The 24,692-nt window shown below is 41.0% G+C and overlaps 1 long non-coding RNA gene across 2 annotated transcripts in view; it reads right to left on the bottom strand.

Annotated features, from left to right (window-relative positions):
* Positions 1–5,696: 5,696 nt before the first annotated feature.
* Positions 5,697–24,692, bottom strand: part of LOC146871508 (uncharacterized) — a 382,815-nt gene continuing 363,819 nt past the window's right edge. For both annotated transcript variants that reach the window (XR_014981007.1, XR_014981008.1), the window contains one exon: positions 5,697–5,904. This is a non-coding gene — a long non-coding RNA (uncharacterized LOC146871508). The remainder of the gene's footprint in view (positions 5,905–24,692) is intronic.

The following is a 24,692-nucleotide window of genomic DNA, read 5'->3' as shown; positions in this document are numbered from 1 at the left end:
GGGGTACGGTGCTGGGGTACGGTGCATCCAAGTACGGGGCTGGAGTACGGTGCTGGGGTACGGTGCGTCCAAGTACGGTGCTGGGGTACGGTGCATACAAGTACGGGGCTGGGGTACGGTGCGTACAAGTACGGGGCTGGGGTACGGTGCGTACAAGTACAGGGCTGGGGTACGGTGCGGACATGGGGGGGGTACGGTGCTGACATACGGGGGGACGTGCGGACATATGCGGGGGGGAGGAGTGGGCTGTACGACTCGTATCCCGGGCACAAGTTTACCCGGGATCCGACTGGTACAGAGTTCGCTCCGTACGGGACGTTTTACATACGCTTGTGTATTCGGAAGGGTGGTACGGATCGTACTTGTGCGCTCGGACTTCAGTTTTACGATTTGTACGTAAAACTGTCCGGGTACGTCTCGTACACCTCTTCCCGAAGCGATTCGTATGTATTTTTCATGTACGAATTTTACTTCACCGGTGGGACGGGAATTGTACGATTCGTACGTAAAAATATACGGATACGAGTCGTACGGAAGATTTTTTTACCGGATCGGAATCGGCACCAAAGTGTTAATACATAAACCAATACTTATCCAACATCCACAATCAATAACCAATATTCTAAATAGGAAAATCAATAAGCAATAATCAAATCAATAAGCAATAATCACCAAACCAATGCAATAAAACCATCATCCTGCTACCAGAAAAACTGATCCAGCGCGGGACCGGAAGAAAAAGAAGGAAATCATATAACTATCCTTTCTGCGTCGCAGACCCAACTTCACACTAGCTCATTCACACATGCAGTCATTGGTGGGGCCCATAACACCAACACTCACACGTCTCCACTCACGAGTCTGCACACAGGAGGGATGATATCGCGCTGGACATGTGGGGGGTACCTTATAACCTATAGGGAAGAAAAAGTTATTTTACAGAATATACATTAACATTCGCCTCCTATAGATTCCTAATCTCAAACATCAAGTCACTCCACCCACTTGGTCGACAGACCAATTAGTTGGATTGGTTGATGGTGATTTAGAGCCAGCTAAAACACATTTTAAGACTCAGAATCTTTTATTCTCTTTAACGAAAAATCACAAACTCAATTTCTGTTAATCAATATTTGTTTATCTAAAATTTCATTGCAATTAATATTAGCATGTGGTTCATCAAAAGTTTTAGAATTTTCTAGATCAATTAATTAAAATCACAAGACATTATATTTACCTATTCTTGCTATCTGGATTTTCTCTAATTCCTTGGCTCTGCTTAACCGAATTAGCCATTAAATTGTCCAAATAAAGCAGGTCAAAGCTCAAAGTCCGAAAGTTCTTTGCTCAGCACGTTACAGTCCCAAAGATCTCCATAGGACCAGTAATCGTGCAAGCATAAGTCATCGCCAGCATAGACAGCATCGACCGCAACTACCCCTCCCTATTCTACTACTCTTTTTATAATAAATTTCAGGATAATGTGAAACAATTTTAGGCGGAGAAAGTCTGTGATTGGCTGATCGAAAACATCCGATTTTTGTTCATTATGGTTTCTCATGGATTTTGCTGTTTCACTCCCAGAGATGACATAGTCCTTATGTTACAAAGTCTTGGTTTTACTTGTATGATTCGATTGTTCATTTTAAACCGGTTTTTACTATCCATGCCTTTGGCAGCCCACCAAGATCCTATCTTTGACCGAGGACATAGTGTACAGGGTTCGTTAGGAAGTTCACAGAGCCATCCGAGTCTGCGCAGTAGGTATCGCGCTCACGAGACGGTGGCCACTTCTGAACTAGATTTTCGACTCCATTTTGTGGTAGGCCCAAATACTAATTTAAGTGATTTGATCAATTAAAGCCAGTACCAGCTCCCAAGCACCCTTTACATTAGCAGTTTTATCCTTTACATTTGCAGATTAACGCATTGCACACATTTGCATTTCTAACAGGCAAGCAGGTACCCTGGCAGGAAGGCTTGTTTAGGTTGTTTAGGTGCCTGCCTGCTGCCCGCCTTTGGTTTCACGGCATAGGAGACTCACTGAATGACACTTCATCTGAAAAGCATTATACTATTGGACTTAACCATCCCGGGATGGTTGTCTTCTTGCAAAAAGTAGGGGAACATTTTTCATAAAACATAAAAGTATGGCAACATAGTGCCCCTCTGATCCTGCTCATTTTGACATATATCTTTTTGGCTGTAGAAGTTTTTATAGTGAATACCAAGCTGGAAACTAGACTGCACAGGAAAGCTACGGCAGGGAATACAGTACTCCACGCCTCCAGTCACCACCCTAAGTACCTTATCCACAGCTTTCCCTATGGGGAAGTGCTGCGGATACGCAGAATTTGTTAGTATAGAAGAGGACTGCATTAGGGCTCAATGTGAAAGTAGAGACAGATTCCTAGCCAGGGGCTATTCAAAAGGGGTGTTAAACAATGCTATTGAGAAGACCAACAGAATAGACAGGTCAGTGGCATTAACAAGTAGGGTCACTCCAACAACATTGGATCCAGAACAAGGTGATTAACCAACAAGACTAATTTTAACTTTCAATCAACAGCATAAGACACTACGCAGAATTGTAAATAGGAATTGGGCTTTGATCCAAAATGATCCAGTACTGGGTGGCCAGCTCACTAAAACCCCAGACATCACCTTTAGAAAGGCCCGCTCAATAAGCAATTCATTGGTTAAAAGCAGCCCAGAGGTTAGATCCACCAAAAACCGGCTGAGTGCTAGGAAAGGATTAACAAGATGTACCACATGCAGAGCTTGCAAATATGGTATCAGTAAGTCCACATATGCAACTCCCTTCAAACCCAAGCCAAGACCCATTACCAAAGCACTAAATTGCAAACCTGAGTATGCAGTGTATGAGCTGGAGTGTCCATGTGGCCTGCAATATGTGGGTAGTACCAAGCTGCAGGTACACAAATGGATACTCCAGCACATCTGGGCCATTACGAACAGTGATATGACCTACCCGGTTGCCAAACATTTCAAAGATCTCCACGGCAACGATTTGGAGAAACTCAAGTATTTTGTCGTGGATGCAATCCCTCCGTTGAGAAGGGGCGGCAACTGGGAAGTGCTGCTCAGGAAGCTTGAAACTAGGTATATACTGGAGTTAGACAGTAAGACACCAAATGGTCTTAACTCCAGTGAGGGCTTCTTTACCTGCCTGTAATTGTTATGATTTCCACATATGTATATACATTGCTTCTAACAAACTCTCGCTTACGTAGATGATGAAACTGCTGCCTTGGATTGCTTTTAGCTTTCACGTACTGTATAGTAATCTTCACAATTTGCACTTTAGAAATCCCGGCTGTGATTTTATAGGGTGAGAGGCACTGTTAATATAGGCACTTGCACTTTACTTCATAGTAACGGGGGTAACCTAGGCCCACTGGGGCAGGATTGATAAATTTGTGCATGATATTGCTTATAATATGAAGCAATAACTTGCAATTGTATACACAGTGTGTGTTGGATGTAGGGACAAGAGCTTTATTAACTGATTTTTCTGACACAATTTTAGTAATGCTCTGTGGCATCTATTATTTACTTGTCGATGTCAGTGACATTTTTAGCTCTTTTAGCATTTGTATGGAAATTTTTTAACAATGCTATGCTTTTTTAAACATTTATACATCCACTAATATTTATACACTTATTTATTTAATAATCAACGTATTTATACAACGAATTTAAAAAGCGTATTTATACTAAAAATGATCAAGTGTTTTATCCATGTCTATGATTACCTCTGAACTTTGTCACGTGATATGCACTAGCACTTACAATAAGTGAAAGCACTCCACATGCGCGTCATGTGATCAAGGCCTCACGTAGGTTGAAACGCGTAATGGCGGTGGTGCTGGGCGTTTTTCAAGAAAATCAAATTGCACCATATCAACGGGTCTGCATTCGTCTGTTCGAAAGATTTTGGGATCGTTGGGCAAAGTAAGGAGTAATAAATATATATATATATATATATATATATATATATATAAACAGAGCTTGCTCTCTTAACTTCCAGCCGGCGATAAGAGAGATCCGGACTCCAATTCTGGGTGGCAAAAGGGTTTTATTTTTTGCACAAAGCCGTTATGACGCGTTTCGGACAACACGGTGTTCTTGATATATATATATATATTCCAAGAACTTTCCTTACAGTTAAAGAAGAAGAACCAGCCACACCAGCAGAGCCTCGTATTCACGCTTTGATTTATTTATCGGCAACCGAAAATGATGAGTTCCGGCCAGTTCGGTCTTGGTCACATGACCACAGTTTCCCGGCGACTGGAATAAATAGCCCGTCACGCTGGACGCATGTACAAAAACCATGAAAAAACATACTCACAAGTTCCTTTCTTGAATTAATTATTTTTACACACTTAGGTGCCGATTCCGATCCTGTAAAACCCGGGTACAAATGGTCGTACGGAGCGTTTTCTCCGTACGACTCTTACCCGGGAATTCCACCGTACAAACCAGCAAGTACGATTCGTACAGAAATACCATTTCCGTATGAATCGTAAAAAACACCGTACGGCTAAAAAATACATAAATTTCCGATCCTGGACAGCGCGTACGCGATGTCCGCACAGAGTCAGGCAGCGTTTTACGGACCAGCAAGTACGATTCGTACCTACAGCACCCTGCACGGCTATATTTTTAAGGGAGCCAAAAAGTGCCGGAAAAGCTAAGTACGCTGCGATGCATGAGGAAAAGGGGGCCCTCTACGCGACGTACACGCCATCACCCACATCGTACGTGTCATCATGTACGGTGTGTACCCCAACATTGCATATGTACGGACCGTTAAACCCCACCCCCGTATGTACAGACCATACCCCCCACCCCCCGTATGTCCGCACCGTACCCCAGGCGTACCCCCCACCCACGTATGTCCGCACCGTACCCCAGGCGTACCCCAATCCTCGCGTATGTACGGACCATACATACGCGAGGATTGGGGTACGCCTGGGGTACGGTGCGGACATACGCGGGTGGGGGGTACGGTGCGGACATACTGGGGGTGGGGGGTATGGTCCATACATACGGGGGTGGGGGGTACGGTGCGGACGTACGCAGGAGGGGGGGGAGGCAGGGGGGGCCGTACGACTCGTTCCCCGGGCACAAGTGTACTCGGGGTAGGGCTCGTACAAAGTTAGCTCCGTACGGAGCGTTTTCCATGCGCTTGTGTTTTCGGACGGGCGGTACGGATCGTACTTGCGCGCTCAGACTTCAGTTTTACGATTTGTATGTAAAACTGTCCAGGGACGTCTCGTAGACTTTTCCTGAGGCGATTCGTATGTATTTTTCACGTACGAATCGTACTTCGCCGTTTGTACGGGACTTGTACGATTCGTACGTAAAAAAATACGGATACGAGTAGTACGGGAAAAAAAAATCCAGGATCGGAATCGACCCCTTAATGTATCTCAAAATTATAGAAATTACATCTTAATTCATACATATTACATCATAAGAAATCCAGTTAACTATACATTCCAATTTCATGTATAATGAACACCAGAGTGTTCAAGATTACTGGACACGTGTGTACTCTTTAGAACCACATTCCATTTTTCTTAAGCGTAACAGAGGCCAACAACTATGTATTAAGTGACAGTCCCGGAGTTCACAAAAAAGTCATTGATATACAATCATTTACGGTATAGTACCCAATTTTTTAATATCTGATTTGACACCAATATAAATATTAGGAGTACTTCATGATACTGGTATAGTACCCTTACAATCATTCTTGACCAGTCCACTAGGATGAAAATGGTTACCACCGAAGGTAGAACCTCCTCCGTGCAGGTTCAACTCCCTACGTGTCATTTCACCTGTGCCCACAGTCATGTAGTGGCTTCCATTGTTCTGCAAAAACAAAACAACAAGTATCTCTCACATGAACTCCCAATAGTTTGTTACATATTTCTTAATATAACAAAACAAACAAACATTTGTAATTTAAGGAACGTGTAAACTGCTACCCTTTACAAAAACGTGTGTAAAAAACATCTTCAACTGTGTAAGTTACGGGTAAGAAGCAATCCTGATTTACAGATGTGTGTAAAGTTCCTCATTGTTATTCATTCCCATAGGGACGAGACAACCAGCTGGCAAAATATATCGGAATTCTAATTTCCTAAGGGCAGAGGTCCTGTTGCCTCCTCTGGGTATGGTGTTGAGGCCAAAATATTTCGCTTTGGTCCAATCCCCATTAGGAATTTCTTTGAAATGTTTGGCTGTATTGTAGCTTAAATCCTTTTTGGTGAAAGCTCTCCAGTGTTCCAATATCCTTTTTTGGACGGGGATGGTAGTGAAGCCTCTGTACCACTTGCCACAAGGACAAGTGATCACATAAACAACAAAGTCTGTCTTACATGTTATTAATTTCGGTATACGCCAGATCTTTTTTTTATCCTTTCCAGTATCACTTCCTGTACATTATCACTATTTTTGCATGCTTTACAATGCCCACATTTTTTTAAACCTTTGCTTTGATTTAACCAATTTGAGTTTCTTGGAGTTAAATGACTATGCACCAATATATCTTTCAAAGATAGGTTACGTTTAAAGGTGATGCTGGGTCTGTCTCCTATTTTATCTTTTAGTACACTATCTTGTTTGAGGATGTTCCATCTACTCTTCAGACTCTTCCTCAATTGTGCCGTTTGGCTGCTGAATTTGGTAATGAACCAAATGGAATCATCCTTGTTTACGTTGTTCAGTCCCTGTCTTTGGTGTAGGATTTCTTCCCTAGTCACAATCCTTGCTTTTACACTAGCTGTATTAAGAGCTTTATGTGGATGTTTCCTGGCTATGAACCTTTGGGTCATTTCCTTCTTGGTTTTCAAATAGCTCAGTTCTGAGCTACAATTTCTCTTTGCCCTAAAGAATTCACTATAGGTAATACTTCAATGGAAACTGGGTGGATGACAGATATTTGCATGCAGGATAGAGTTCCCAACTGTGTTTTTACTAAACAGTTCTGTATGTATGGTCCCCTCTTTAATGTACAGTCTGATATCCAGAAAATCAATAGTTTCGCTGCTGTACTGCATAGTAAATTTAAGATTTACTGTATTTTGTTTTAGTTTCCCAAATAAATTGTTCAGTTACCTCTCAGTTCTCTCCCACACAAAAAAAATATCAGCAATGTACCTGAGCCAAACATTCGGAGACAGGCTGCTTTCTTTATTGAGCAACAGCAAAAACAGAAACTTCCATTGGATTCCATGCAGCCTAACGCCTTTCAGACTCAACAGTCCTTGATCAGAGGCCAGAAATGCAGCACAGCAGAAATCGACCATCTGCACATCATTAAATATCGTTCCACCCTCCTGGGCCTCTAGTGAGTTCACAGATGCATGATGGTAAAGGTAGTCCCATTTATTTCAAATCACCCCCAGTGCGTCTGACATTGACTGCATTTTGATAAAACATCACAACCCCATTGGGCTAATCAAATGTCTTGTACTTGAATTCACTGGAAATAATCAGAGCATGCCAATCCCAATGTGGGATGTATATATATATAGTAGGTAGTTCTAGTTAGGACCTATTTTCCATAGGAAATCCGCAACATTCTATTCCCAATAAGTCTAGCACCGGTTGACCAATCCTCGCGAAATTTTCCAAACTTTTAACCAGCTCCGCTCCGACCCTGAAAGTTTTGTGGTGATTCGTCAAGCGGGGGCCGAGAAAAAAGGGGGGTCCCAAAACACGTTTTCCATATGCAATTTCCCATAGGAACTGTTGTCGCAGCTACAGCCCGAACCGCTGAACGGAATGACACCAAATTTGGCAAAGAGATAGTCCTTAGTTCAGACTCGTGCCTTTTGCATAAATGGTGTGAATCCGTTCAGTAGTTCCTGAGAAAATTAGAGTTAAATGTACATAAATATCTGTGGCCGGGGAGGATCCGCTGACCCTACCCGCACCGTATGCGCACCCTCCCCGAACCAAGCGCGCACCCTCCCAATCGCGCGCTGAATGCTAATTGGCTGTCGAGTGTCTGTCTACATTCGAAACCAGGAACTGTTGGCGGCCATTTTCTGCCTCGGTAGAAGCGAGGCTGAAGAAGCAAGGGGAATAAGTGTGTAAAACATATAAAGGGCTGCCCCCTTTATATGTTTTACACACTCTGAGCCTCTAGAGGTGCTTAGGGGGTCCCAGAAGGACCCCCTGGGGCCCCCTCTTTTTTTTTTTAAACGGCGAAATGCGCGCACGGTGCGCGCATCCTATCGCGTTGGGTGCACGGATTCTCTCGTGTTGGGTGCGCGGATCCACGGAATGTTTTTTTGAAAAAAGACAAGAAATCATTGGTTGTATGACTACTTTCTACACTGAAAGTTAGGGTATATATTTCTGTTTGGTAAAGGTATGATTCTTATTGGTTAAAAAAAACAGATTGTAAGGAACAAATTATATATGATAAACTGATATGTTGAAAAGTCAAGCACACTTCTGTCTTGTTTAGCAACATTGTGTGCTGAACTTGTGACCTGTGTGCTCAGTGCAGTGTTTCATGACCTGTTTCTATGGTAAGAGGCAGAAGGCAGATTGGGGGAAGGGTAGAAATGTATTTCAGTTGGAAAGGGTTGAAATGTTTAACCAATAGAAATGTGTGTTTGCTTTTGAGTGTATGTGTGAAGGATTGTGATTTGATGTTTACATGTATATGTGCGGAAAATGAAAGGGAAACTTTTCCATTCTTTGTTTTTGCTGAGAGGTGCACAGTGCAGAGATTCTTTAAAAGAAAATCTGGTGTGTGGCTGATCTACTTCTTAATCTACAAAACAAACTTGAAAGGTGAGTTATTTAATTGTGAGGGGATGTATGTAGAGTATTTTGATTTTAATCAGACTAATGTATTTCTCCTGCTAAAGCGTAGGGAGTACTTTTTTTCTCTACAATCTTATTGACAGTGTGTGTGCATGTAGAAACCATTCTGTGATAAGCATTTGTGTTTTTCATGTGTTTGCAGACAGATAACTGTGCTGTTTTTATATTTTGGTAGAATTAGAAACCAGTCATTGTTTATGAATTTGTGAAATGAGTTATGTTATGTTTCTATACTAAAATGTAGTACTTCTAGATGAAGAAATGTGTTTTGGTATAGTGCAATGGATAGTGTTGTTTGTCTAGAATCACACAGTGAGTATGTGTGCATTTGGGAACCACTGTGAGAGAAGCATTTGGTAACATCGTGTATTTGCTGACAGATAACTGTTTTAAAACCTGTCATGTTGTCAAGTTTTAGTAGCATTAGAAGCCAGTCTTTGCTTATGCATTGATAAAATAAGTCATGCTTTGACATTAATGTGCTGTACTTTAATATGTAGATTGTGTGTAGTCTCCTTACCCCTTGCACAGTAGTGAATGGGTTTTGGTAAGCTGCTAGGGATAGTGTTGCTTGTCTAGAATCACACTGAGTCTGTGTGCATTTGGGAACCACTTTGAGAGAAGTTTGTGGTAATATTGTGTATTTGCTGACAGATAACTGTTTTAAAACCTGTCTTGTTGTCAAGTTTTAGTAGCATTAGAAGGCAGTTTTTGCTTATGCTTTGATTAAATGAGTCAGGCTTTGACACAAAAGTGCAGTCCTGAAATATGTAGATTGTTGTGCAGTTCTCTTACCACTTGCACTGTAGTGAATGAGTTTTGGTAAACTCCAAGTGATAGTGGTGCTTGTCTAGAATCCCACTGTGAGTTAGTGTGTATTTGGGAACCACTGTGAGAGAAGCATTTGGTAACATCGTGTATTTTCTGACAGATAACTTTTTTAAAACCGGTCATGTTGTCAAGTTTTAGTAGCATTAGAAGCCAGTCTTTGGTTATGCATTGATAAAATGATTCATGCTTTGACACTAAAGTGCAGTACTGAAATATGTAGTTTGTGGGCAGTCCCCTTACCCCTTCCACAGTAGTGAATGAGTTTTGGTAAGCTGCTAGGGATAGTGTTGCTTGTCTAGAATCACACTGCGAGTCTGTGTGCATTTGGGAACCACTGTGAGAGAAGCATTTGGTAACGTTGTGTATTTGCTGACAGATAATTGTTTTAAAACCTGTCATGTTGTCAAGTTTTAGTAGAATTAGAAGCCAGTTTTTGCTTATGCTTTTATTAAATGAGTCAGGCTTTGACACAAAAGTGCAGTCTTGAAATATGTAGATTGTGTGCAGTTCCCTTATCAGTTCCACAGTAGTGAATGATTTTTGGTAAAGTCCTAGGGATAGTGGTTGTTGTCTAGAATCACACTGTGAGTCTGTGTGCATTTGGGAACCACTGTGAGAGAAGCATTTGGTAACATCGTGTATTTTTTAGCAGATAACTCTTTTAAAACCTGTCATGTTGTCAAGTTTTAGTAGCATTAGAAGCCAGTCTTTGCTTATGCGTTGATTAAATGAGTCATGCTTTGACACTAATGTGCTGTACTTAAATATGTAGATTGTGTGCAGTACCATTACCTCTTCTAGACTAGTGAATGAGTTTTGGTAAACTGCTAGGGATAGTGTTGCTTGTCTAAAATCACACTGAGTCTGTGTACATTTGGGTAAGGATTGTGAGAGAAGCATTTGGTAACATATTGTATTTGATGACAGATAACTGTTTTAAAATCGGTCATGTTGTCAAGTTTTATTAGCTTTAGAAGCTATTCTTTGCTTATGCATTGATAAAATGAGTCAGGGTTTGACACTAAAGTGCAGTACCATGTACAATTCTCTTCACTGTGCCAGAACTGAAAATTTAACAGTTTTACCCAGGCACTAATCTAGCAGTAGTCTGATGATTTAGTCAGTTTCCAAGTACTTATGTTGTGAACCATATATTACCACATAGATTGTTTCAAATGTCTATGCAGTATGCATGCAGTCTTCTAACATACCATACACTTGTCTTTCACATTTTCAATTCGCTAGTCAGTATCCATACACTTCCAGGAAACACCCTGTAACTCTCTTTGCAGTCCTCTAGTGACCCATTCAGCATCATGTACTAATCCATTCACTGTGCCAAAACCCAAACACTTATAAATCCACCAAAATACTATCTTTGCAGTAGTCTAATCATTCAGTCAGTGCCTAGGTTTTCATGCACTGAGCCAGGCCTTAGCACATGGACTGCTTCAAACCCCTACCCACTATGTATGCCGTCTTCTAACCACCTAGACACTTGTCTTTCACATTTTCAATTCCCTAGTCAGTATCCATACAGTCCAGCAAACCTCCTGTCACTCCCTTTGCACTCCTCTAGTGACCCATTCAGTACCAAGTACTAATCCATTCCCTGTGCGAAAAGCCTACCACTTATAAATTCACCTAGGCACTCTCCTTGCTGTACTCTAATCATTCAGTCAGTACCGAAGTACTCATGCAGTGAGCCAGGCCTTAGCACATGGACTGCTTTAAATGCCTATCCAGTATGGATGCAGTCCTCTAATCTCCTACACAGTTGTCTTTCACACCTTCAATTCCCTAGTTAGTATTCATACACTTCTAGCAAACACCCTGTCACTCACCCAGTGTGTCTCCTTATAGTACTATAATCATTTAGTCAGTTAGCATGTAGTCTTTTAGTGAGGTAGGCTTTAGGGCATGAACTGCTTCAAAGTAGTATGCACTATGCATGTAGTGTTTTCACGATTGTCACACTTGTGGTTCAGGGCTATAGTTTCTTAGTCAGTTTTTATATAAAATGTGTTTGTACAGTAATGGAATAGTATGAGTTTGAAAGTTATTAATTTACATGTATTTGTGATTCTTTTTTACAGATACAGAACAGGAGTGTTTCTCATCTGTTTGCACTCTTCTCGTGCAAGATTGTTTGGATGAAGGGTCCTTAGGTGTTTCATCATACTTGCTGTGCCGCACGAGTATTTTTTGTTAGGATCCCCTCGTAACAGAACTCTTTTGCAAATCTTGCGCGTGACGAAGGTGGCATTGGTCTTTGCCCCTCGAGAAAAGTAGAAAATTTCCACACCACTGAAGGAAAACGTTGTGGGCGTGGTGCATCCTCCAAAAATTCATCCTTAGATTCGGTGAATATTTTAAAGCGACAACATTTACAGTTTTTGAAAGTTAAAGTTATAAAATTTTGTTAGCTGTATGCATTTTATATATCTGTGATTTGCATCTTGTTTTTTTTTTTGAGAATAGCATGTTGGGTTTTTTTTAACAATCTTTGAGATTGATTTTTTTTGCCCGCTGCTAAGTGATGAGTACGATTGAAATCACTATTTTTAGTGAAATTTAATATATTCTGAGAACAGCAAAAAAGGCAAAAAAATTAACTTTGTGGAAATTATGCTGTGTTGTAAAAAATGTATTATTACATGTTATAATTTTTTTTTCCTTTTCTTTCACAGATCCAAATTTTAAAATAAGCAATTTTTATGAATTTAGATTGGAATGAAAATGTGAAAAAAATGTGTACCATTTTTATTCCTATTACTGTGAAGGTAAGTTTAAGTAAGTCTCAATATGCAGAATGAGGAGGTCTGCAAGAAGCTACAAAGTTGAAACATGTTTCTAAAATCACTCTGTTTATACCTATGTAGTTTTGAAATCTGACCATAATCAGATATCATGTGACCTGCAAAAAAAAGAGATTTGAGGGGTTCATAATATTTCCTATTTTAGCTATTGAAGGACCGCAATTATTTCAATCATTCTTCTTTGAACATCTTTGCAGACAAAACTCTGTGCTTACCTTGTATCATTCGCAAGGAATTTTAAAAACGGAAATATGTCAGTTTTTGTAACATAGTTATTGCGCAAGACACTCTTTCATATTTACAAAGAGAGGAAAAGGCACTCTGTGCACTTTTTATACTCCATGTAAATACAACCTCATTATGCACACCACTTTGCGTTGAAAGGGTGTTCTATAAGTGTTGTTGTGCATGATTGCAGTGAATACTCATAGAACAAGACACATGTCTAGATTTATTAGAAATCATGAATCTCGATATGTGTGTGAATGCTGCACCATTCTAAAATTGGTGTAGGAAAGCACAACAAGGAGAACTGTTTTCATTTCTCCACATTTTTATATCTTCAATGCATGCTGAAATGTTCAGCATACATTGAAGGAGAAAAATGCATTTTCTCATTGTTTTTGTGCAGGAAGGTGTGTCTTCCTGCAGAAAAATAAACAGCACATGACACAGATATCCTTGCACTATGGTGTAAGGGTGCCTGTGTCACCACATGGATGCAGTTTAAGCAGCCGTGCAGAGAGAAGCATAGATTTGCAACATATTTATGTACATATGTTGCATCCCTGTGCTTCGGAAGTACTACAGCACACTGTAGTTAAAGAGGTTACTGTGTGATGCTGCAGCACTTCCTCATAGTTCTGCACTTATACATTCACCATACGCTACTAATGCATTCATTCAGTCAATTACGTACTACACATACATTCATCTAAACTTTCACACACTAACAAAGAAATTTAGCTCTTTTTTTAAACCAGGAAAGTTAGTTCTTACCAGAACTTTTTTTTATCTTCTTTCATATATATTTTTTGTTTTTTCTAACAATTTTGTGATTTTTATGTTTTTTCTACAAAAAAAATAATAATAAAAAAAAAAAAAACAACAGGAGAAACCAAACAATGAACTTCAGGGAACAATAAAAAAATAAAAACTAGCAAATGTGACTTTCTTGCCAGCGGCAGATCAGATCGATCGACTGCTCACCATAGCACAAAGTCGCATCGCACTTAGTGCAGAGCACTTTTAAAAATTGAAATTGAGGATGGATGTTCCAAGGTTTGGGCTGATGGATGCACTCTTGATGTGCTCGGCTGCGATGAGGTGGAAGGCGCAGGAGCAGGAGTGTTTCTCATCCGTCGGCATTCTTCTCGTGCAAGATTGTTTGAATGAAGGGTCCTCATGTGCTTCATCATACTTGCCGTGCCGCACAAGTATTTCTTGTTAGGATCTCCTCGCAACAGGACTCTTTTGCAAATCTTGCACGTGACCAAGGTGACATTGGTCTTATTCTGCCCCTCGGGAAAAGTAAAAAATTTCCACACCACTGAAGAAAAACGTTCTTTGGGTGGTGCCTCCTCCAAAAATACATCCTCAGAAATATGAGGAGATGCAGGTGATGCCTACTGACCTGAAGCCATTTTTGGTTGAAAAAAGTTAGAGCCAAGTGTAAACTTAGTCTAAAAAATCTTCTTCTCTCCAAAGAGATGGTCCTCTAAAGAAGGTCAAAGAAGAATGATTGAAATGGGTGGGGTCTTTCAATAGTTAGAAGAGGATGTGTAATGAACCAATCAAATCTCTTTTTTGCAGGTCACATGGGATCCGCGCACCCTGTGCTTACGCAGCACGCACCCAGCGCGCATCCGCGAAATTGAATAAAAAAAAAATATAGGATTAGATGTAAAAATATATTACTTTTAAGACTAGTTTAGAGTTTGTCTTCAATTAATATTCACATGAAATACATAAATATGTTTTTTTAAATGTTAAATACTCTGCGGGATCCGCGCACCTACCGCGTCATAGACGCAGATGACGCATCGCGGAAGCGCGTAAACGTCGCCTTACGTACATCGAACGTGACGCGTATAGGCTGGGAGTCGCGTACCGGTCTCATTGGAATTGCGCACTAACCACGTACCTGACGCATACCATGCGCGGATGCTATCGCATAGGGATCGTGAACGGTGCGCTTAGGGTGCGCGGATCCAAAAACATGGAAAAAATATATATACAATAAAGTTTTGAACATATAGTTAAAAAAATATTTTGAGAAATATAAAAAAATAGGTTTGAAAAACCCATTAAATTCAAATAATATTTTTTAATTTTTAAAAGAATTAATTGAAAAAATAAGTTTAAAAAATGGTGATAAAAAGTATTTTTTTTAAATATAATCAATGAAATTGACACACTGAATTTGAAAAATATACAAATCCAATCAAAATCATTAAACATGATATCTTCAGAGATAAGTTAAAGATAGGAATTAGCATTTAAAAAACCTTTGAAATTCACTGAAAAAAACAAAGGTTTCAGGGGCGTTATAGTTAGGAATTGGCATTTAAAAAACCTTAGAAATTCACGAAAAAACCATAGGTTTCAGGGGTGTTATAGTTAGCTGGACATTTCCCTCATACAAAACCCTAGAAATTCCCCTGTTATAGTTAGTTCAGCTAACTATAACTTGCGCCCCAGCAATGCACTGCTGATGACGTCACATATTACATCACTCATGACATGGTCAGTGACATCACTGATGACATCACTGATGACATCTCAAATGACATCACTGATGACGTCATCCAGTGACTGTGTTTCTGTAAAGTTTAAATATGTTTTATATATTTATAGTGTTAGAACCTGTGGAAGAATGAGTGGGTGTACAAGTGTGTGAATGGATGATTTTCTAGGTGCATAACTGACTCTATAAGTGAGTCATTAAATGTATCTTACTGCAGACTAGTGACTAAACTGTGAATGTATGTATGTGTCTGTCTGTTGGTGTATAAGTGGCTGCATGGTTTTGTGAATAGCTATATGAGTGTCTGAGTGTTTGTGTGGGTAGGGCGTGTGTGACTGTGCATAGATGTGTGAGTGGGTGATTCTATGGGTGCATGGTTTTAAGAGTGCATCTGTGATGAACTGTATGGTTGAGTGAGTGTATGTATGGGTGTGTTAGGGATTGAATGTATATCTCAATGGAACATGTGTGACTAACTACATATGTGAAAGGCAGTATATATGCGTCTAAGAGTATATAAGTGGGTATATGTGAGAGTGTGCAATTGTGGGAGTGGCTGTATGGATGAGTGTGTGCTTGTATCAATGATTGTATAAGAGCATAAGAATGTGGTACTATTTTTATGAGTAAGTGAACTTGAGTGTGTACAACTGCATAGGTGAGTAAATGGGAGTGTGATTAATTATTTACATGACTGACTAGGTGTGAGAGTACCTCTATGGATGATTGGTGGTGTGTGAGTGTCTATGTAGGTGTATAAATGCATATGATAGTCTTGTACGGAGTGACTGTAAGTATGAGTAACTGTACAGGTGAGTGAGTGCAGGTGTATGTAGACCTAAGAGTTAATGAGTGGGTATGTACTTATTGGTATTGGAGTATCTATGGTTTTGAGAATGGACGTCTGAAATTTTGAGTTGGTGTATCAACAGTTAAAGTAGGGTGTGAGAAGATGCAGTAATTTATCACATGGATGATGTCATCAGTGATGTCATCAGTGATGTCACTGACCATGTCATGAGTGATGTAATATGTGACGTCATCAGCAGTGCATTGCGGGGGCGCAAGTTATAGTTAGCTGAACTAACTATAACGGGAATTTCTAGGGTTTTGTACGAGGGAAATGTCCAGCTAACTATAATACCCCGGATACCTATGGTTTTTTCAGTGAATTTCTAAGGTTTTTTAAATGCCAATTCCCAACTATAACGCCCCTGAAACCTGTTTTTTTCAGTGAATATATATATATATATTATCTACTGGTGGTCGCCAGTAGATAGTTATAGTTAGGACCGTGTTTCCATAGGAAATCTCAAAATTCTATTTTGAATAACTTTGGCGCCGGTTGACGAATCCTCGCGAAATTTTCAAAACTAATGGGGCGCTCCGTTCAGCTCCTACCCTGAAAGTCTCGGGGTGATTCGTCAAGCGGGGGCCGAGAAAAAAGGGGGGTCCCAAAACGAGTTTTCCCCATGCATTTTTCCATAGGACCTTTAGACGCAGCTACAGCCCGAACGGCTGAACAGAATTACTTGAAATTTGGCAGAGAGGTAGCCATACGGTCAAGGAAGTGCCTTTTGCAGGTCTGGTGTAAATCTGTTCAGTATTTCCTGAGAAAATAGCATTTAAAAGCATATCAATATCTATACGCGCGCACCGTGCGCGCACCGTGCGAGCACCCTAACGTGCGCGAGCGTAATTCTGATTGGTGGTTACATGTTAGTCAACGTTCGAATCGGTCCAAATCAGGAAGTGTCGGCCGCCATTTTGTTTGTTTTCAGTGCGAGAGTGAAAAAGGAAGGCGGCGAACGTGAAAAGGGGGCAGGGTAGAGAGTTCCTGACCCCCTAGCCTTTGTCAGGGGGTCCCTGAAGGACCCCGAAGGCAGAAATTTATTTATTTATTTTAAATCGCGGGGGTGCGGGCACCGTGCGCGCACGGTGAAAACCCAAAAAAATAAATAATTTTTAATACGTAGTTTATTGTAAAATAAATACATACAAAAATAATAATACATAAATAAATAGCATTTAAAAAACCGTACAAATTCACTGAAAAAACCATAGGTTTCACACACGTTATAGTTAGGAATTAGCATTTGAAAAAACCTTGCAAATTCACTTAAAAACCATAGGTTTCACACATGTTATAGTTAGGTGGATATTTCACTCGTAAAAAACCAATGAAATTCCCCCGTTATAGTTAGTTCAGATAACTATAACTCGCGCGACCGCCACTCTATCACAAGGATGATGTCATGAGTGATGCCACTGACCATGTCATGAGAGATGTAATATGTGACGTCATGAGCAGTGGATTGCGGGCGCGCGAGTTATAGTTATCTGAACTAACTATAACGGGGGAATTTCATTGGTTTTTTACGAGTGAAATATCTACCTAACTATAACATGTGTGAAACCTATGGTTTTTTAAGTGAATATATATATATGTGTGTGTGTGTATATATATATATATATACACACACACATATATATATACACATGTATGTGTATACATATAAACCTATCTGATTGCTTTCTCTCAACCACCCGCCTGCCTCCTCCTCTCTTTCCTGAAGCCAGCTGCAGTTAGCCTGGGAAGCAGCCTAGGGCTTTCAAAATTTACCTTCAATGGCTGCAGGCCACTTGGAAATGCCCAGTGAAATAAAAGTCCAGTCTGGCCCTGCACACATTCACCTCATGTTAATACATATTCATGTGCACACTTTACCTGTGGTCAACCAGCTTTACCTTTGCCCCCAACACAAAAGATATTTCTAGAGGTGTTTTTTAACTCTTGAACTACATACAACGGAAGACACGGTGACTGGACAGTGTGAGATACCTCTCAACCCAACCTCATTCATCTGTATCACTCGTTTTTCACTCAGTCACCCTTACAACAAACAAAATGCCTCCATGGACTTTAAAGGAGTCACCCTATTTTAAACCCATAATGCCAATCGATGTTAATTCTCCATTCACCTTAATATGATCACCCTCTTAAACGCCTTTCTTCATTCTCAGTTCAGCATCAACTGGTTAACAGGAAGGCAATGGTGGGTAGACGCTGAGGGAGTAGGCATTATGGAAGCATAATGGCAATCCACTCTGAGGAAAAAATACATGAGGGTGCAATGATGTACACCCAGATAATTTTCATTTTGCACTCTGTGGGACATACAATAAGGGACAAACCCTGGATGGGGTACACTCTGCTGGCATACAGTAAGGTAGTGGCCAGAACCTATGGGTACAATGAGCAGGGTCAGCTTTTCGCTTTGGCGAGTGAGCCCAGGCCCAGGGCGCCAACCTTTAGACGGGCCTGCTGACTTGTCTGCAATAAGGTTGTGCATGCAGCAGTCTCCAACTGACTGGGCTGCAGTGATTCTTCCTAAACTGCTTTTAACATTTTCTTTTAGCATGCTGCAGGCGCCGTTTTTAGCACCTAATAACTCCCTCAATTCCACTCCTATCTGCCTCCCACCCCCTGGCATCCTACATTCTCACACCTAATGAGCCCACCACCATGTCACCATTGTGAAGGAGGTAAGAAATGGGTAATTAAGGTGTGTTAGGGGAGGCGCAGAAATGTTGGTGTTCAGAAGCAGTCACTACTTGAGGTAGCAACAGGCCTGTTAATAGAAAGGGACCCCCTGTTGCTTCTTACTTTAATTACAAGCACCATCCTGAGCGCTAGTGTGTTTCCGCCCAGGGCACTATCTGAGCAAAGGCCGGCTCGGACAATGAGCACAATCTTAGGGTACACAATGGGGTACAGTGGCTGTGCAAAAGAACACAGACACAAAGGGTGTGCAATAAAAACTCAATGAGGGGTTCACTATGGCACTCTACTGAAGGGCACTCTGAGAGGACACAATGATGCAACAATTTGTGGCTTTTAATCAAGCATGCTTTGTGGGTATGCACAACTCTAAGTAATGGTGTGTGAAGCAGAGCTGCGCGAACTGTCGTGCCAGTAAACTTTATTGTGCAAAATATGCTTTGAACCACAGTGGACATGGCCACAATGTCAAAAACACTTTGCATTGAACAGGGCCAACCCCTTTGATAATGTATGTAAAGGAGGTGAAGGATATCAGCAAATCGGCTATTGGATTTAATCCAATGCCAATAAACTAAAATAGTGTGACCTGGCTTTGCATGAAAACTCCAAATGAAACTAGGCACAACCAATGCGCAAACAGAATTTTGTGAGGAATTCCCACTCTTAATCCGTTATAAGGTAAGTAAAATTAGCAATATATGCAGTTTACTCTTTGGTGCTTATCATCATGTAAAAATGTGTATCCGTGTTGTACACAGAGTACAAGAACCATGCAATATACCTACTTGAAACTCAACCCCAGCAAGATCGAATTCTTGTTATTTTCTCATAACAAGCAAGAAATAGTGGGGCTGGATTTAGCGTTGGTGGCGCTCAGTGCGTCAATTTTTGTTGGCACCCCCAAAATGACATCCTTCTCTATGGATTCCCTGACTACCACCCACCAGCGGTGCCCCTCATCTCTTCCTAGCCCGCTCTCATATATTTTTTTTTTTAATAGCACCACTCATCCCAATGTAGGGTGTCAGAGCGTTTTACATCACACACATATACAGACACAATAAATCATAGAAGTTTGCAAACTAGTGTATATATATATATAGGAAACGAGGATTATAAAGTGTAGGTGTCGCATATTATCCAGACTGGTAGGCATTGAATGTTAAGAGTGTTTGGCCTGGATATACAAATTAATCTTTGCCTAAAGCAACCCTTTTTTGCTACCTTGGAATACCAACATATTGAGGGGAAAAAACTATAAGGTTCTGAACATATCCACTGAATTTGCATTCAGCTGTTTGATGCTGGTTCATAGCTTTCGGTACTAAATTAGAGGGATTGTACTTTGTGCAAATAACAAAAGGATCTCAATGAGAAAAGCAGTAACCCACTGGACTAGCTATATAAAATACAAATCTGTAATCTGCATGTTACACATTGTGCTTTGCAGTAGGCACATTAACCCTCTGTGCTTATAATAAGTCAAAACTGCTACTAGACAAAACTCAGATCTATGCAGTTTAAATACATTAAGCACCACAGTTAACTCCACATTTTTAATATTGCCTAAAAATTGCTAGCCATACAAAGAACTTTGAAGCAAGTGCCTTCAAACCCATAACAGATTTTAAAATACAATGCCATTGAGTTGGCACCCATTGCGGCGACACGAGTCGCATCACCCTAATGCCAGAACTGAGAAATAGTACAAACTTGTTTTAATGACATGAACTTTGACAATGTTGAACCCCAACTTTCACCCTGGGCACTTACCTCACCCTCAAGAAACATATTGCCAAGAAAACAAAGTTGAACAGATTCTAGCTCTGTCTAATCATGAAAATAAAACCATTCCTTCCAGAAAGCTACTTCAGAGCTGCTACTCAAGCATTTACAAACTTTCACCTGGATGTTAAAAACACCCTGCTACAAGTTGCAGGCTCCACATCCACCCCTCGATAATTGCATCCTATAAAGCCTGCATGTGTCATCCAGGGCCAGAAGAAATATGATCATATCACCCCATTCTGATGAAACTGTACTGGCTCCCCTTACCGGCCCACACAATATTTAAAACCAGCTGCATCATTTAGTCATTGAGAATTCGCACCATCACTTTTCTGGATGACAAGCTCACCATCTCTGGTGGCTCTTGGCATAACTGAAACCAGGGCACAATCAGGCTGGAGACAAAGCAGTGCAAAAAAAAAAAAAAGGAACAGGCAACAGGCCGTGTCCATCTTTGCACCATGGATCTGAAACAACATCCCTGAATGCATCAAGACCTCCCCAACCCTGTTCCCAATCAAGAAAGGGTTGAAGAGGCACCTATTTAAAGAGCACCACATCATGATGCAGTAACAGTTCACAAACCAGCTACCTCCACTTGTTCACTGTTTGCTTGCCTTTAACCAGGGCAACTAGAAATATGCAATTCTGTGGCAGTGGATTTGCAGCAGTAACCACATAATCCATCATCTTCTGCATAATCTACAGACACATTAATTGTTTCTAGCTTGAATGGATCAAAAAGTACTAACACGTGTTGCCATGCAAGTAATAAATACCACATACATAAATTGTTGATTTGTGTCACAGTGCATTGTTTGTGTCTCGCTAAATTGACATTTTTAGAGTGAGTGCCACAAGTGACATCATCTGCATGCAACATTTTTGTAAATGGATATTTCTCCTTCTTTGCCTACAGCTGCCATTTTCCATGCAGAACTCTGCTGCATGAATAATAGTAGTCTGGGCTAGTGTATAGTTCACTGATTGATGTGTTTCATTAAAATACTCTTATTAAAATGGTAAGTTATCCAGAGCTCGTTCTTTGGCTTCGCTTGACTTAAGAGTTTCTGATCACTTTGGTTTCAAAAGAGCAGACGATTTAAAATTTAAATTGTTAACAGAAAACTTCAGTTCAGTAGTTCCTGAGAAAATCAAAAGTAAAATCACATATATATCTGGGCGGAGCCTAAACACACATCTCATCGTGAGATCTGATTGGCTGTCAGCACTTCATCCAAGAAGTGTTGGCAGCCATCTTGGGACCAATATACATGATAGCACCTCATTAAAAAGCATTGCAGTTAATAGAAGGTTTTAAGACTTTAGTTACATTATAAATCATTTGTTGATTGTACCATACTCATTTTAGGAATTGTGGTGTGTTCTAAGGTGATTTTACCATGTGAAAAAGCCTTCTGCTGTGATAACATGAATCATGTTTGAGAGAAAACTATTTTCTCATGCTTTTCCCACAGAGGTTTGGAAGGTGATTTATAAGCTAAACTGAGAGCATATTTTCTGTAAATTCACATTATCTTTCTCAGTCATGTGAGAATGAAGTCTGACATTCTCAGTAAAACATGTACATCCAACAAGGGCAGAGACTGTCAGTTGATTCCTTTGTGTTCTACTGCAGCTTCCCAGAGTGTTCTAAAGAACAACTAGAGCGCTAACAGTCCTACTTATGACAAACGCATGGCACACCTGAAGCCATCTTGGTTGGAATAAAGTGGTAACTCTTAAAACATTTAATTTAAAAAGGAACACAATGAGGGGGTTCATTTTGCCATAGAAAGTATGATTAGTGCTGCAGAAATAAAAATATGGGCACATTTTGAGTGACTTCTCAAATCCTCTTCTATTTCATTAAAAAATTATGCCATGCAGACTGAAACATGCATTTTCAATACCAGCAGCAGACTTCCCTGGTGAGCAGTAGCTTTACTACAGTGATCTAATGAGCAACTAGAGTGCTAACATTCAGAATTTATGGCAAATGTGTGACATACCTGAATACCTTCTTGATGGAATCAAAGTAAAAACCTGAAAGCATTTCCTACTGAGGAGACTGCAGTAAATGAGGAAATTAGGAAACTTCATAACAAATAAATCTCCCAAGATGGCCACCAGAGACAAAAGAGCCCAAATGCAGCACAAATCACCCAGATGTAGCCCACATGTAGCCCAATGACAGATTTGCATTTTTATATAGTGCAGACTTGTCAGGTATTGGAGTGCTTTACATGAGCATTGGTTACATCACACAAGATCAAATTCAATTTGGTTGTAGACATGGGGAGATTAAGTGATTTGACCAGAATCACAGAATGTTGAGCTGAAGCAGAAACTCCAACCTGGTTCCCCAATTGCAAAGTCTGCAGCTCTGGAAGTAACACCACATCCTCTCCCCTAGATGCAACATTTAATCAAGTGGTCAACTGGCTAAAAAAACATTATGATTACACATAATGTAAAAGTTCTTTGTCGCTATTTGAAAACTCAGAAAATATGCCCTCATTTTTGTTTTTTAGAGCACTAACCATAATTTTGATGCAAATAAGACCCTCTCATTTATGTAATTTCTAAAGGAAATACTCTAGGTATTACAGTTTTGATTACATCAAGATAACGTCAGGCGTGCCACACTTTTGTAATAAATATAGAATGTTAGCAATCTAGTTGTTCATTGGGATACTGTTGAGAGGCAGAGGCCAGGGGCACGGACTCTGAAAATTGAAGGCAGGTAGGAGAGTGCAGATGCAACAATTTGACCACACTGGGCAGGCAGGAACGGCAGTGGCAGCACAACAGACTAAGGAGGGCAGTGGAAAGGGGGGCAGGGGCAACAAACCAACAATACAGGACTGGCAAGAGAGGCTGTGGCAATATATTAGACCATTGTGGGCAGAAGGAAGAGGCAGTGGTAGTACAACCATACATGCCAACAGACCCGTTTTAGTCAGGAAACGTCCAATGTTTTTAAGCTCAAATGGGCTTTATTTGATCTGTCTCCTATCTACAATCTCCTCTTTTTCAAATGTAACTCAAAGGGGAAAATCAATACCCCAGTTTTTTTTCTAAATCTCCCTCTTACCAAGTTCAAAATGTTCGCAAGTATGGTACATTGGATCATGGTAGGCAGGAGGAATTGGGGTAGGGACATGGACTCGGATAACAGAGGACAGGAGGGACATGGAGAGGTGCACCAAACTGACCCTACAGGGCAGTCATCAGGGTTTGCAGCAGCACAATACACCACACAGCGCATGCGGGATGGGAGTGCAGCACAACAATCCATAGAAAGCAATAGGGAGGGGACAGGACCATGCACATGGACAACAGAGAACAGAGGGGAAAGAGGCAATGGTAGCTAGCTGACCATAATGGACAGACAGGAGAGAAAGCTGCAGCATAACAGACCATAAAGGGCAGGAGGGACGGATCGGGGCATTACAATGGAACAGAGAAGCCGGGAGGGAATAGGGGTCTGCACATGGAAACAGAGGGCTGGGGGCAAGGGGGCAGGGCAGGAGCAGCAAGATGACCATGGAGGTCAGCGAGGATGGGCACTTAAAACAAGACACACCATGGAGAGCAACAATGAGACTATGATGGCATACACACAGACCATGGAGGGAAGGTGGGAGTGGGTCAGGGGCAGCTAGCTGACCACACAGGGAAGGTAGGAGGGGCCATGGCAGCACAGAAGACCATGCATGGCAAGCGGGAGGGTTAGTGGCAGCACAATGGCTATGATGGGCAAGAAGGAGGGTGCAGGGGCATGCACAAAGGACCATGGAGGATAGAAGGGAGGGTCAGGACCTGGGCACAGACAAGAGAGTTCAGGGGAAGGGGCCCCACAACAGACCGCGTGGGGCAGGCAGGAGGAGCAGTTGCAGCACAACAGACCAGGGAGGGCAGAAGGGTGTGGCAGTAAAATGGACCATGGAGGACAGGAGGAAGGGGATAGGGGCATGGCATGTGGACAGGCAGGGTGGAGGTGGCAGGGACAGGTTACAGTCATCTGAAAATGCTAGGCAGGTGGGAGGGGAGTGGCAGCTCA

The sequence above is a fragment of the Triturus cristatus genome, chromosome 1_1 (assembly GCF_964204655.1).
Source record: "Triturus cristatus chromosome 1_1, aTriCri1.1, whole genome shotgun sequence".
NCBI lineage: Eukaryota > Metazoa > Chordata > Amphibia > Caudata > Salamandridae > Triturus > Triturus cristatus.
This window is presented reverse-complemented; position numbering and strand designations above follow the sequence as displayed.